Source organism: Lissotriton helveticus, chromosome 12, assembly GCF_964261635.1.
Source record: "Lissotriton helveticus chromosome 12, aLisHel1.1, whole genome shotgun sequence".
Classification (NCBI taxonomy): domain Eukaryota; kingdom Metazoa; phylum Chordata; class Amphibia; order Caudata; family Salamandridae; genus Lissotriton; species Lissotriton helveticus.
Genome location: NC_136073.1, coordinates 234,125,492 through 234,141,802, shown reverse-complemented (window position 1 = coordinate 234,141,802; position 16,311 = coordinate 234,125,492). Strand labels below are relative to the sequence as shown.

The 16,311-nt window shown below is 51.2% G+C and overlaps 1 protein-coding gene across 1 annotated transcript in view; it reads left to right on the top strand.

Moving 5' to 3' along the window:
* RNF166 (ring finger protein 166) overlaps positions 1-16,311 on the top strand; it is a 168,376-nt gene that overhangs the window by 73,363 nt on the left and 78,702 nt on the right. The window lies entirely within an intron of this gene.

Sequence of the window (16,311 nt, the reverse complement as noted above, 5' to 3'; positions counted from 1 at the left end):
TTGGTCGCCCCACTCACTGCTGCCGCTCCTGCCTGCCTTTGCCGCCTCCTGCCTGCAGATTCCTTCGCTCGCTGCCCGCTGCTCCTGGGAATTTCCCGCTGCTCCTGGGAATTTCCCGCTGCCCGCTGCTTCTTGGAATTTCCCGCCGCTGCCTCCCTGCGGCCCCGCCCCCCTGTGATTCCATTCGCCGCCCCGCTCCCGCCACCCAGCTGCTCCTCCCTCCCGGCTCCTTACTTATGACGCCCCCAGAGCGACCGCGCAGCGGGAGCGCCGATTGAGCGCCGGAGGTGCGCCAAAGGTTAGCCCGTCTGCGCCTGGCCCGCGCCCAGCGCCAGGACCCCTGGCCCTCCCCGCCGAGGCAAGACGACCCGACGGACCTACGACGCCGCCACTCTCAACGCACTCAATGCCGGCAGGACCCACGCCTGCTGCCGAGCCACCCCGAGACGCACCCACGGACCCTTCACCTGCTGCACCTGCAAGTTCACCTGCCTCAGAACCTGCCCCGCACCCGCCAAGACAAACACCAGCAGCAACCACCTCAAGTGCATCCTGATCAACACCCGCTCCGTCCACAGACACGCCGTGGAACTCTGGAACCTCCTCGACGCTACATCACCGGACGTCGCCTTCCTCACGGAAACCTGGATGAACGCCTCCTCTGCACCCGACATCGCCATCGCCATCGCCATCCCGGACGGGTACAAGATCATCAGGAGGGACCGCATCAACCAGACCGGAGATGGCATCGCCATCGTCCACAGGAACACCATCCGCATCACGACCGACGCCAACGACTCCTTCGCCGCAGCCGAACATCTCCACTTCCAGATTCACACCGACCCTAAGACGACCCTCAGAGGCACCCTCGTCTACAGACCCCCGGGACCACGCACACAATTCAGCGAAGACATCACAGACTTCATCAGCCCGCACACCCTCCCCTCCACTGACTACATCCTCCTCGGGGACCTCCACTTCCACCTGGAGAACAACAAGGACCGCAACACCACCGCCCTGCTGGAAAACCTCGCCAACCTCGGACTCAAGCAACTGGTCAACACCCCCACCCACTACGCCGGCCACACGCTTGATCCCGTCTTCTCTTCCAGCAAGTACATCACCTTCAGCCACGCCACCGGAGTCCACTGGACCGACCACAGCTGCGTCCACTTCAGCTTCAAAAGATCCACGACCCACCACCACCCGCAACAGGTACCTCACAGGAATTGGAGCAAGATCACCGCAGACCAGCTCACCACCTCCCTCAGCCAGAGCCCACCCGCCAACACAACGGACCCCAACGAAGCAGCCCGCAACTTCACACAGTGGCTGACCGCCTGCGCCGACGACCTCGCGCCACTAAAGAACCCTCCCAGCAGACCCAGAAGCAAGAAGGCATCCTGGTTCACCAACGACCTCAAGGACTCCAAGAAGACCTGCCGCACCCTCGAGAAAGCCTGGCTCCTCGACCGGACCACCGACAACATGACCGCCCTCAAACACGCTACCCGCAAGCACCACCAGCTCATCCGCACCACCAAGAAGAATTCCCTGAAGGAACGACTGGACAACAACGCCCACGACAGCAAAGAGCTCTTCACTATGGTCAAGGAGTTCTCCAACCCCAGCACCAGCACCAACGACATCACTCCGTCACAAGACCTCTGCGACTCCCTCGCCTCGTTCTTCCACCGCAAGATCGCCGACATCCACAACAGCTTCGGCGCCCCACCCACGCACCCAACCGTCGAACCAACGCTCCCCACCGCCACCCTTCGCACCTGGACCACGGTGACCACCGAAGACACAGCCCGCACGATGAACACCATCCACTCCGGATCACCGACCGACCCCTGCCCACACCACGTCTTCAACAAGGCCGACTCCACCATCGCACCCCAACTCCGGAACATCATCAACGCCTCCTTCAACACCGCCACCTTCCCGGAGAGCTGGAAGCACGCCGAGATCACCGCCCTCCTGAAGAAACCTACAGAGGACCCCACCGATCTCAAAAGCTTCCGCCCCATCTCGCTCCTCCCTTTTCCTGCTAAAGTCATCGAGAAGATCGTCAACAGACAGCTGACCGCCTTCCTTGAGACGAACGGATCCCTCGACCCCTCGCAGTCCGGCTTCAGAGCCAACCACAGCACCGAGACCGCCCTCATCGCATCCACCGACGACATTCGGACCCTGCTCGACAAGGGGGAAACAGTGGCCCTCATCCTCCTGGACCTCTCCGCTGCGTTCGACACGGTCTGCCACCGCACCCTAGTCCAGCGCCTCAGCAACATCGGTATCCAAGAGAAGGCACTGAAGTGGATCATCTCGTTCCTCGCCGGAAGAACACAAAGAGTCCGCCTCCCCCCGTTTCGCTCCGAGGCCACCGAAGTCATCTGCGGCGTCCCGCAAGGATCTTCACTCAGCCCCACCCTCTTCAACATCTACATGAAACCTCTCGCAGCCATCGCACGCCAGCACAACCTCAACATCATCTCTTACGCCGACAACACCCAGCTGATCCTCTCCCTCACCAGAGACCCCGACACCGCCAGAACCTGCCTACACGAAGGGATGAAAGACGTCGCCGAGTGGATGAAGGACAGCCGCCTGAAACTGAACTCGGACAAGACGGAAGTCCTCATCCTGGGATCTTCACCCTCCGCCTGGGACGACTCCTGGTGGCCCCCAGCCCTGGGCACCGCACCCAAGCCAACCGACCACGCACGCAACCTGGGCTTCATCCTGGACCCCTCCCTCTCGATGACCAGACAAGTCAATGCCGTCTCCTCATCGTGCTTCAACACCCTGCGTATGCTTCGCAAGATCTTCCGCTGGATCCCGACCGAGACCAGGAAGACTGTCACCCAGGCACTCGTCACCAGCCGACTGGACTACGGAAACGCCCTCTACGCCGGAACCACAGCCAAGCTACAGAAAAGACTCCAGCGCATCCAGAACGCCTCCGCCCGACTCATCCTGGATGTCCCCCGACGCAGCCACATCTCCAGCCACCTGAGGAACCTGCACTGGCTCCCCGTCGACAAGAGGATCACGTTCCGGCTCCTCACCCACGCACACAAGTCTCTCCACGACCTGGGCCCCAAGTACCTCAATGACCGCCTGACCTTCTACACGCCCACCCGCCAGCTACGGTCCACCAGCCTCGCCCTCGCAGCCGTACCACGCATCCGAAGAGCCACCACCGGAGGAAGATCCTTCTCTTACCTGGCTGCCAAGACTTGGAACTCCCTCCCCATCCACCTTCGGCTGACCCAGGACAATCTCGCCTTCAGGAAACAACTCAAGACCTGGCTGTTCGAGCAGTAGCATACCCCTCCCCCCAAGCGCCTTGAGACCCTCCCGGGTGAGTAGTGCGCTATACAAATGGCATGATTGATTGATTGAAAGAGGGGTGTTGGGGGGGCACTTTTTTTGGTAAATAGTGCTCGGCTTAAAAGGGAATGCAGAACCTTTTACCATAGATTGGTCATGACCTATATCAGAAAATCGATGAAGCCGATAGATGTTGCTTGTAGGTAACTCCATGTCACTGAAATACATGATGTTTAATGAACGGAGTGGATTCTGGGAACGGTAGTCTTCATTGGTGTATAAATAAACTTAAAATAAACATGCCGAATATTGTCAGAGCATACAGGAAGCTGTCACCAAGACAAAAGAAAGAAACTGCAACAGGTAAAGGCATCCCAAGAGCAGCTTAGCAGACAACCCCTCTTCTCCCATCCCTCCTCTCCCATCCCTCCTCTCCTCTCATGCAATGAACGAGCACCAGCACTGCGCCCATCACCAAGCCCCACTCACTGGAGCTCTCGGGCGTCCCTCGACAACTGGACACGCGCGGCTCGCACCGCTGCTGCGGGAGCCGTGCCTCTGGGATTCCTGAAAGCTTCGTTGGGGCAACGTCGCGGGGCGGGGTTCAGGTAGGAGGCATCAAGGGCAGCAGGGAGGCAGGGGAGTGAGGGATGCACGGGGTTCAGGTAGGAGGCATCAAGGGCAGCAGGGAGTCAGGGGAGTGAGGTATGCACGGGGTTCAGGTAGGAGGCATCAAGGACAGCAAGGAGGCAGGGGAGTGAGGTACGCACGGTGTTCAGGTAGGCGGCATCAAGGGCAGCAGGGAGGCAGGGGAGTGAGGGATGCACGTGGTTCAGGTAGGTGGCATAAAGGGCAGCAGAGAGGCCGGGGAGTGAGGGATGCAAGGGGTTCAGGTAAGAGGCATCACGGGCAGCTGGGAGGCAGGGGAGTAAGGTATGCACGGGATTCAGGTAGGAGGCATCAAGGGCAGCAGGGAGGCAGGGGAGTGAGGTATGCGCGGGGTCAGGTAGGAGGCATCAAGGGCAGCAAGGAGGCAGGGGAGTGAGGTATGCACGGGATTCAGGTAGGAGGCATCAAGGGCAGCAGGGAGGCAGGGGAGTGAGGTATGCACGGGGTCAGGTAGGAGGCATCAAGGGCAGCAAGGAGGCAGGGGAGTGAGGTATGCACGGTGTTCAGGTAGGAGGCATCAAGGGCAGCAGGGAGGCAGGGGAGTGAGGGATGCACGGGGTTCAGGTAGGAGGCATGAAGGGCAGCAGGGAGGCAGGGGAGTGAGGGATGCACGAGGTTCAGGTAGGAGGCATCAAGGGCAGCAGGGAGGCAGGGGAGTGAGGGATGCACATGGTTCAGGTAGGAGGCATCAAGGGCAACTGGGAGGCAGGGGAGTAAGGTATGCACGGGGTTCAGGTTCGAGGCATCAAGGGCAGGAGGGAGGCATGGGAGTGAGGTATGTACGGGGTTCAGGTAGGAGGCATCAAGGGCAGCAGGGAGGCAGGGGAGTAAGGTATGCATGGGGTTCAAGTAGGAGGCAACAAGGGCAGCGGGGAGGCACAGGAGTTTAGACAGGACACAGGGACCGCCAGGGGCACTGAGTATGCACACGGTACAGAGATCCAACAAGGGCAGAGACGAAGTATGAAGGGTGTCGAGGAGGCACAGGGGGCAGCAGTGAGGCCTGGGCCCATAATCTAATGAACCGCTGGCCTAAAGGTCTTGGAAACTGACTGGTAGGGCAGGTGTTGTATCGGCTGACTCACCTTCACGAGACAGCAGGCTCCTGCGCTGGGCTGCATCCGGGGCGCACAGAGCTCACGCCTGCAGTGGTACCGCTCTTGCAGGCAGCACGGACGGCGATTCCGTGAAAGCCCAGAGCAGCTCCCATCAGTCACTGTCCTGTATAATGCCCAGCACCCCTGGCGAGCCGGTAACCCCTCTTTAGGCCAGAGACGTCGAGTCCTGTTGGCGTCCGGAAGGCAAACAGCACAATAGTTTGGCTAATGGTATTAGAGATTACAATCCAGGAGGTGGGAGATGGAGTGCAGCGCTAAAAATCAACAAACTCCCTTGAGAACTATATGTGTATGGAGGCTCCCCAACGCAATATTTGCATTATAACCATGTGTTACAGCTAACGGTACACTCAAAATTACACCTATGCAAGGTAGAAGGTTCTGCCAGATCTGCACGTGCTCCACAAGACATGAATATTAATCAGCAAGGCCACTGGAATTGTGCAATTTTGCACCTACTACGTTTTCCGCATTAATACCAATTTGCCATATAATGTATCACCTTCTGCATAATCTGCTGAATTTAACAAAATAATGCGTCCTCGCTCATACGGATCAAAAGTTATTAAAACTAAGTGACGTGTTGCAGCACTGTGTAAGGGCCTTGGCAAAGATTTGTGTGTCACCTTTCTGTTGCTTATTGTTGTATTTGGGTGTTAACAAGATACCAATTAGGCGAAACCTTGGCCAGACAGCATTAACTTATAGAGAAATCACAAAATATTCAATTAATACTATCACAAAATATACCGCATTAGGCAGCATCATTTGCTTTGTCTTGCAGCATTATTTTGTTAACCCTGCTACACAATTTGGTCCTCCCTGTCATATAATTCCAGTTGCCCTGTTTATCACTTACTGACTGCACAGCGACAAAAAAAGAGCCCAATGTTATAAGCCAAGGGAGGCGATTGGAGAACACAGGCGGCCAGAAGAGTCACACACACCGAGAGCGTAGGCATGAACTAACCCATGAGGCTAGCCTAAGCACAAACAAGAGCAAGTGAAGACAGGCACTGTAGGACAAGGGGCGTCGGCACATGTTCAGGCTCTATCCCCATGTCTTTGGTGACGGGCATGGGGATTGGCGCAGGTCGAGACAGGAAGCATGCGTGGGATCACTGGAAGATCGAGCAGACGGGCTGTTAATCTTCACACACAAATCCTGAGCAGGCGCACACTGGAAGCCCGTTGGTGCACAGTTATCAAGCAGAGAGCGGACACAGGATGCTCACACACAGGAGGCAAGAGGGCAGGCACTGAAAGGCAGCGGGGCACAGAGGAAGTAGGGCGTAGCTTCCACTGGTGCAGCAGGTGCAATGGCACCTAGGCCCCGAGGGACTCGCTGAACACTGATTTAAGCTCTTTTTTTTAATCATTCAAAAAGCATCCAGGGACCCATTTCCTTCATTGCACAAGAGCCAATGTGACACAGTGGAGGAGCTATTTGTGACACACACAGAAGAGGCACGAGGAAGCGCACACCGGAGACCAGTAGAGGCACCCACTGGTGGCCAGTGCTGCAGATTAAAACAGAGCATTAGTCATGCTGCAGCGGTTTTTATCAAATATGTTGTCATTAGCATGAATTCCTGTCGCTGTCAGGGTCCAGTCCTATACTCCCTCATCTCATGTTTTATGCATTATTATGTACTGAGGAGAGAGTGCGCGATCGAAGAAGGCAAGGGACTGTGGGAGCGCGCGCACTGCTACAAGGGGCGCAAACACACACGCGGAAGCATCTGCCGGCCTGCGCCTGCTCCGCCCTCTTCCAATAGCATTACACATGGTGCCATTGCTTAGATATGAGACAGGAAAAAGCGACTGTGTGCGATGCAGCCCCGGCGCACATGGCCCGGGCTGACACAATTGTTCCTGAGCTGAAAGTGGCTGGAGGCACACTGCAGAGCCGGACTGATGCATTTCAAGGGCTGCTGAGCAGGAGCCTCTGCCCCCTTCGAGGCATTTTCTCTGCATTCCTGTCAGGACCTTTACGGCGGCGGCGGCTTTGTTCCCTCGCTGGCTCGGTGCCCTTGGGAAGCCCCGTCCCTTTTAGACTGGGTGTCCCGACTTCCTGCTGGGGTAAAAGGTTCCTTATCTTCTTTATGGGGCCATCTGGACCCATAAAGAAGATAAGAAACCTTTTACCACAGCAGTAAGTCCAGGACCCCAGTCTGAAAAGGATGGGGCTTAAAGAGAAAGAAATACGTCATGGCGACCTCTTCTCCAATGACTGGCCACCGTTTAGGAGGCCAGCCAATGGAGAAGAGGGGCGGGGCTTAACCCTCGCTAGTGTACACACACTAAAACATAAAATCTCGCGAGTATGACTGCGCATGTGCGCAGTACGACACGCAAGACCTAAAAAGGTAACGAGCAAATATTGTTAACACCTTTACACTCCGCATCACTTGGTGCGCTCAGCAAAAAAGCAAAAGAGTTAGTGAGCATGTATTGTAACACGCTATATGGACATGCAACTGCTCCCCCTTTTACAGTGTTGTACTCAATCTGCTGTTAGTGTAAGCAAACAAAACAGCCTGAATGAGAATTTATGTTGAATGCGCAATCATCTGTTATTTTAAATTTTAGTTTATTTGGTGCTATAAGCCGTCCAGTCTCTGCGTAAGCAAACCGAGCATTTCGCATCACTTGGTGCGCTTTGCACAGAAGCCAAATAGTTAATAAGCAAAGAATCAGAACCCCTTTACAGTCCGTATTATTTCATACGTTTAGCAAGGAGGCTAAAAGTTTACTGTTTAAACATTTAACACGTGTTGTTCATTAAGTGGCAAACGTTTTAGCCACTTACGATTGTGTGCCTTTAAGTACAATATTCATTATTAAATATGTTGGTAAATTGTACTGTTTCAACACTAGTGTTGTGCTCACTCCCCCTTTAACTGCTATACTTAGCCCGGTCTTAGTGTAAACTAAGATAACAGTTCGCATCACTTGGTGCGCTCAGCACAAAGGCCGAGAAGTTAACGAACAAATATTGTGAACACCTTTACATTATGCATCACTTGGTGCGCTGAGCAAAGAGGCCAAAAACTTAGTGAGCAGGTATTCTAACCACCTATATGGATATCCCACTTCGCTCCTCTTTATAGTGTTGTACTCAATTTCATGTCAGCATAAGCAAACAAAACAGCCCGCATCACTTAGTGCGCGCAGAGGCCAAAGAGTAAATCAGCAAATGGTAAGAACCCTTTTACAGTCCGGATCATTGCGTTCATTCAGCAAAGAGGCCAAGGAGTAAATAAGCAGGTATTATTAACACTGATAGCAACAACCTATAGGCACCGATTCACCAATGCACCATAACAATGTGCACACTTTATGCTGCTACATTGTTTATAACGTGTAAAATGTTTCACCATTGCCTTTTGTGTGCGTCCAAGGCACACATTTATGCTGCATGCTCGATCATCTGTTATTTCAAATTTTAATTAGTTGGACAGTTTGGTTATTAGTTCTGCCTCCCCTCCAACCCTCTCCCCCTATCCAGTGCTATAAGCAGGTCGGTCTCTCTCTAGCTCTCTTTCTCTCCCTCTCCCTCTCTCTTTATCCCTATTCCCTCTCACTCTACTCTGTGGCACGTAATAACGCGCCACATAATTACACTCTACTAAATGCAACATACACTCCACATAATGCCACTCAGTGCCACATAATTACATACCACATATTTACACTCTACTCAATGCAACATAAATTCACCCCTGATACCACTCAGTGCCACACAATTACGAGCCACATAATTACACTCTACTCAATACCACTCAGTACCACAGAATTACACTCCACATATTTACACTCTACTCAATGCAACATAACTACACTCAACATAATACCACTCAGTGCCACATAAGTACACGTCACATAATTACTGTATTCAATGCAACATACATACACTCCACATACCACTCAATACTACATAATTCAACGTCACATAATTACTCTCTACTTAATGCAACATAAATAAATTCCGCATAATACCACTCCGTGACACATAATAACATACCACATAATCAAACTTAACTCAATACAACATAAATGAATTGAGTTAACAGAAAAGGTACTCAAAATGAGGCATCTCATCACTTCAGTGTACATTGATAGAAAACATTGTGCAGGAATGGATTTATGGCTCCTCTTGCATCAAAAGAGGTGTTTTGCACAGCAAGAAGAGACCATAAACTGCAGGACGGACTGAAATTACAAAGGTCATCAAAGTTAGAATCATAGATGTTTGTGTGAGTGTCAGTGAAGAAATATTGAAATCCCTTGTGAAACAAACAGTGCTGTGCAAGGGGGCAATCTTTTACAGAAAACTACTTCAACAATGCTGTTAAAATATTGTGGCAGAAAGATAGCAGACGGGAGAGCACAAGAATACACATGCACACTCCTGGCATGCTAAAATAAATTAAAAAAAGTAGTTCCCTGAATATAGGCTGTGGAAGTATACAGGCCATCCAATCAAAAAGATGATAACGTAGCTGTGGTAAAGGGTAAGGACAAATAGTGGATTAGGACTAAAACCCATTAGATTAGAAGGAAGTAAATGAGATTGATAAGAAAGTCAACCAAGCCTAGGCAGTAGGCTGACCCAAAGCCAACTGTAAATATTGGTTTTGTGCAAAATAGGTGTAGGTATGATTTCTTCTGAAATCCTATCTCTAAGAAAGACATAAAAATGGCAAATCAAGAATTTTCTGCTGCACCCCGAATAGTAATTACTTAAACTTCAGGTACAAGTGACCGCAAAGAGCTACTCCTGTGTGCCACATTTATTGTCGTTAATGCTCTTTTAATTTAATTTGAAACCACCAGTGCTCGAGTCGGGGTACCGTGCGGGTGGACAGCGTCCCCCCACTTATTTTACCGGGAGCTCGATAACTGGAGCAAATGGAGCCACAAATTCACTCTTTGGCCTCTCAGGGGCCAGATCGGAGCTTATTCAGAACACCGCTCATGCGCTGGCTTCTCTAATGCAATCGCATCCATGGGGTGAGCGAGGGGAGGCATGAGTCTGATGGTGCAAGCCATCTTTCTTGACGTCACTTCCTGCCGTGACGTTAGCGTTACCCCCCCCATCCCCCCCCCCCCCCCCTCCCGCCACACTTCTTTTTTAGGTCTCGGACCTAAAGGCTGCGCTTGCGCAGTCTGGGGAGGAGATTTAATGTGTCTTAGTAGTACTGTTTAACCCGCCTCCCTGCCCCGTCTCTCCTCCATTGGCTGGCTTCCTAAACGGAGGCCTGCCATTGGAGGAGAGATGCGTCACTCTAATTTAGCCCCGTCTTTTTCGGATTTGGGGTCGTAAGTTTTGCTGTTCTTTAGACAGTGACGTTGTCTGTCACTCAGAACAGCAAAACACGCCCCCGAATCCGAAAATGGTCGTAAGCTTGCGGCCACCATATTGTTTGTCGAGCAGCGTCTACCAGGACATGAGGTAAGCCTCTGCTCCCCCGTTTGTGCCGTTTTTCCTGCCCCCCCTGTTTGTGCCGTTGTTTCTGGCCTCTGACTCCCTGTTTGTGCACCCCTTCCCTCCGCAGCTCTCCTTTGTCCCGCTTGATTTCACCGGCACAGAATCGCATGGCATAAATTAAGCCAAGGAAGAATACGTGCGGAAAGCTCCTTTTTTGTGTCCTCCTCCCCCTTTTGCCTTTACCGCCCCCACCCCCCTCGCCCGTTTCTCTCCGTTTATCGCGGGCTTAAGGTTGTTTCAAGAGCCCCCCTCTCATAGGAACTGTTGCGGCTGCTGGAGGTGCCTATTGCGAAGCCTTAGCCCAGGGAAACCCAGCGGAATGGTCTTGTTCGGTCTGCTAGTGACTCTAATGCTCCCTGACGCCGCGCTTCGTGGCACTGCAGCCTAACAGTATGTTGATCACGGAGTCGGGGGCTTAGCTTTCAAAAGTACCTCAGGTGTAGTGTAACCGACGCCCGTGGAAGTGAGCGGGTCCCCATAACTGTGTTTTTTGTGCGTGTGTTGTTTAAACATATATAGTAGCATTTTTGGGACCTGATGCCCGTGCATGCGATAGAAATGCCTTTTGGGGTGGGAGGGGGTATGACATTGCACGGTGGCCACTGGGACGGGCGAGGAACTAGGCTAGTTTGATCGGTGCGAAACTAACTCTGGTGAGTGGTGGTTCGCCACCACCTGGTGTTCTCTACCCCTTTCTGGTGCCGCGAAGCCCGCTCCTGGTTCACTAGCGCTAAAGAAAACAAAAGCTTGCCCGGAGCAGGCAGAGGGGAAAAGCCAAGCCTCGGGCCAAAGAAAATAATCAGCTCTGGGGGAGGGGCCCGGGGTCTGGAGAAGGCTTCGGACGGCTCGGTGGCCAAGGAGGGGGAGGGTGGCCCTTCTGGCCCATGAACGGGGGAACAGTCATTAACCCTGCCATAGGTGGGGGAGAGGAGGCGGTGCCAGCCAGCCTTGATGTGCCACCGGGCGTGGGCTGTCCTGGGGCCCAGGAACGAACAATTAGCGCCGGGATTGATGAGAGGGGGTTAGGGGGTAAAGCCTTCAGCGACCCCAGGATGAGTAGTGTTCTCTTTGGGGTTCTTCAGGTGCACGGCGGGTCGATTTGTCTTTGCGGGGAGAAAAAGGGGTGCGCGCCAGGGTATCAACTTTTCTTGTGTGTGTGTGTTCATGTAGCCTCCCCGCCGTCCTATAAAGGCTTCCCGTAAGCTCTCGCCCCCTCCCGACTTGTTTCAAGTTTTTTCCATGCCTGGTGTTGGCAGCAGGCAGGGCGTCAGGAATGTGATGGTGTTTTTGTGACTGTTAAGGGTTGTTTTTGTGCTCATGAGTGACGTGTGTACGACGGGTGCAAGGAGTATCTTTTGGGAAGAGGGGACAACGTGTGTTGGGAGAGGGTTTAGAAGAGGTCGTACGCTGAGGAGAAATTGTGTGAAGCATAATGTAACTTTCCCTTTCCTACACAAATGTGACCTGCTCCAAACCCAGCACTAACGAAAATTACACATTAACATTACTCCTGGACTCCTGCCCTGAAGTCACATTAACCCTGCCCTGAAGTCACATTAACCCTGCCCTAAAGTCACATTACCCCTGCCCTAAAGTCACATCACTCCTGCCCTAAAGTCAAATTACTCCTGCACTGAATCATATTACTCCTGCACTGAAGTCAGATTACTCCCAGTCCCCTTTACTTCTGGTCACTTCTCCTGCACTGAAATAACGTAGTTCAAGACCCCCCCCCCATCCTGTGCAAATGCAACTTGCCCCAGGCACTATGCACACTTGAGCAGAGTGGCGATCACTCTATAAATCATACAAATATTTCATGTAATCCACACCTGTAATGTCTTTTTGCATGTATTTAAGCTGCAACTGGCGCCATCTCCTGCAAGAAAGTAAACCACACCTGTCTGTCTCTGCACCTGGCACCGTGTGATTTACGCTGGTATCCCCTGCACGAATGTAACCTGGGCCCACATTATTGTAACCTACATTTGGCTCTACGTTCACCACGAATGTAACCTATTCCTGGCTGATTTCTTCACTCCTGTAACCTACACCTGCTGCATGTAACGCACTCCTCTTTCTGTCTCCTGCTCTGACCTGGCCCTCTCCTGGCTACGAGGAAACGCATTGGTGATGGGCGGATGACTGCAAACAGTCTCAAACGCTGCCAGTCACTTGGGTCGTATTTGAGGCCATCCGTTTACTCCCCCTCCCCCCCACCCTGCGGCACAACAGAGACTTGGTTTGGCGCAAGTAGAGAAGTCCAGCCCAGCCCAATCTGCCAAGCCAGGCCCCCTCCGAATGGGAACACAGGCGGCCCCAGCCACGTTTTGGGGTACTTGGCCCCGTATGGTATAGCTGGAGTCATGTGCCACAGGACCTGGTTGTGTCATATGCACTTCTGAACCTGCAACTGGGTCAACTCCTTCATTTCTACTCCTACAAACAAACGCCAAAATCTGGCACTAATGTTAGCAAGGTTCGACTGGCCTATAAGCGCAGGGCCACTGGAATTATGCAACGAGAGGCTCAAATTATGTGGCGAAGTTGAGCACATATAATGTGGCACCTTTTGTAAATTGTATTACTTTGTTATTTTTAAACTTGGTAACTGTCAGGGCCTTGGTTGCACCTCATTAGTACCAGTTTAATACCCAAATTTAGCAATAAGCAAAAGAAAGGTGACCAGTCCCGCTTTGCCCTGCACTGGAACACGTGTCACTGCAAATTAAGTATCTTTTGAACCATTTGAGCTAGAAACAATTTTTTGGGTCAAAATCCCAAGATTATGAGGCCCATGATGGTTTGTTCAGCAAATCTATTATTATGTGAAAATCGGTTGCACAATCGCATAATTTCAATAGCCCTGCCAATAAGGCAGTTGGGCAGAGCCCATGGGCTGGTCTGACAGGTCAGTTTTATGATATTCTGAGTCGGTTTTGATTTAACATAATGCACGGTAAAGCGAGCACCCTGGCGGGGCCTGCCCCGGCCTCCCGTCTCAACCCGCCTGTCAACAGTGGGAAAGACCCACTACTCTCGGGAGCAACCAGTTCAGCGGGGCAGGTGAGACGCAGACCGTACTCTTCCTATCCTTTTAGGGAATACTTCTGAACGTTAGCTGTTAATATGGACCGTATTCCCGCACCGTCATACGTTTTTGGGGCCAACATCGTAACATGTTGTCATAGAGAGCATGTTTCTGTGTGGATGCGTGTTGTTTGGCTGCTTCCTCCTGTTTGTCCAGCTGTGATGGCCAATACAGGGATACCTCTGCTCATTTCACGGTGGAGGATCTTATTCTACGTAATATCTTCGTTTGGTTTCTGGAACACTGTGCTTGCACATACAAATACATTGCTTTTTTCAGTTTGCAAAGCATATGCATGCTTTTATTCATTCCGTGTTGTGCATGCAGTGCATTTTTCAGTCACTTTATTAATGTTGGTGGGATATTCTCAGCTGTACTTGGTAAATGCCTTATATGTAGGCTACGTTATAACTTTACACGTTTGATTTACCTCTGGATTGGTTGAAGTGTCCTCTTAAACAGTATATATTTTAGTAGTAGATGGCATGAACAGATCTTCAGGACGCTTTAATAGCATTTGCTCCAGGTTTAGCAATAGTGCCTGTTTGGGGCGGAGCACAAATTGCCTTCTCTTGTACTGTGCACACGTACATGCCCCCAGATGGTATCTGGTGCTAAGGGCCTGCTCAAAAAGACAAGCAAACAAGCAAGCTCAAATAATCCACACATGCACTGTGCATTCATTGATTGCATTTACGAGCTATTAAGCTATTGGCATTGTAAATGACAATGCCATTTTTACGATTAAGCTATTGCCAATGTAAATGACAATGCCATTTATTTATGATTTAAAAACAAAACAAAGTCATGAGCAATGCCAATAGCTCTACCTTTAATAATGCCGAGACCATTGCATTGTAATGGAAGAAAATTGTGGTATCTTTGGAATGCCATTTTTTGCTTGCTCTTTGAAGCTCTCTGGTATTTTTGATTCGGTGTCGCCCCTCTCTGCTTTTGACAGCATGTTAAAAGTCGAGTTGAGTGGTTGTTTTGGTGAACTGTGATCCGGATTTCAGCACTTCAAATCCCAGTCCGGGCCTATGTTTCCCCTTAAAGCCCCATTAACTAGCTTGGGCCTTGCCTGTTCACTGTGGTGCCCTGGTCCTTCCTCACCTCCTGTTTGGGGTTTTGGGAATGTGTTTTGAGGAGATCACTTTACAAAAGGCGCTGCAGCCTCTGAGGGATCCCTCTAACCCAAGGCCTGCTCCCAAGTGACAGCAGGCTCTCTCGATAGAGACAGGCCAAAGCGGGCCCTCCAACTCCCAGGGGTGCTCCCCTCCCGCTGTCCTTGTCTTTTTCCCGCCCCCTCCCGCTGATAAGGTCGCCACTCTCGTTTCTCTTGTGCCTGGAGAGTTTGGCGGTGTATCAGGAAACTGTTGCCTTTTATGCCAGGTCCATGATGGGCAGTGGAACGAGCGCTAATGAGCCTGGGATAGATTGTTCTTGTGTCTCCTAACAGCTTATGTGTGCTGATCAGCGACATGAGAGGTAAGTGCCGGTCTTGGGGTGGGAGGTATTTGTAGCATGTTTGTTTGTTGCTTATTGTTAGCATGCATTCCACATCACTCTCAAACACACTACCTCACAACTTTACTCTCTCTCTATCTCACTAGCTCACTCTCTCTCTATCTCACTACCTCACTCTATCTATTTCTATCTCACACTCTCACTCTCACTACCTCACTATATCACAACTCACTCCCTCAAAAAATCACTACATCACTCTCTCACTAACTCACTCTCTATCTCACTACCTCACAACTTCACTCTCTCTCTAACTCACTACCTCACTCTCTCTCTATCTCACTACCTCACTCTGTCTCTTTCTATCTCACTAGGTCACTTTCACTCTCTCTTTCACTAGCTCACTCTCTCTCTATCTCACTACCTCACAAACTCACTAACTGTTTCTATCTCACTACCTCAGAACATCCCTCTCCCTCACTACCTCACTCGTTCACTACCTCACTCTCTCTCACTACCTCACTCTCTATCTACCTCTCTCTCACTACATAACTCTCTCTACCTCACTACTCCACTCTATCTATCTCACTACCTCACTATCTCACAACTTCTCTCTCTCAAAACATCACTACCTCACTCTCTCACTACCTCACTCTCTAGCTCACAACTTCACTCTCTCTCTCTCTAACTCACTACCTCAATCACTCTCTATCTCACTACCTCACTCTTTCTATCTCTCTTTCACTCTCTTTCACTACCTCTCTCTCTATCTCCCTACATCACTCTATGCTTATATCTCACTACCTCACAACATCCCTCTCCACCTCACTCTTTCACTACCTCACTCTCTATCTCACTACCTCACTCTCTATCTACCTCACTCTCTCTCACTACCTCACTCTCTCTCTATTTCAATACCTCACTCTCTCTCTCTATCTCACTACCTCACTCTCTCTCTGCTAATGCAATAGGTATCACATACGCAAAAAAAAGCTAATGCCAATAGAAATGACAATGCCATTTATTTAGGGATACAAAAAAGATTAAAAAAATAATGAGCAATACCAATAGCTCTACCTATAATATTGCCGAGACCATTGCATTGTAAATGCTTGTTTAGGACTTGTGCCCTGGAA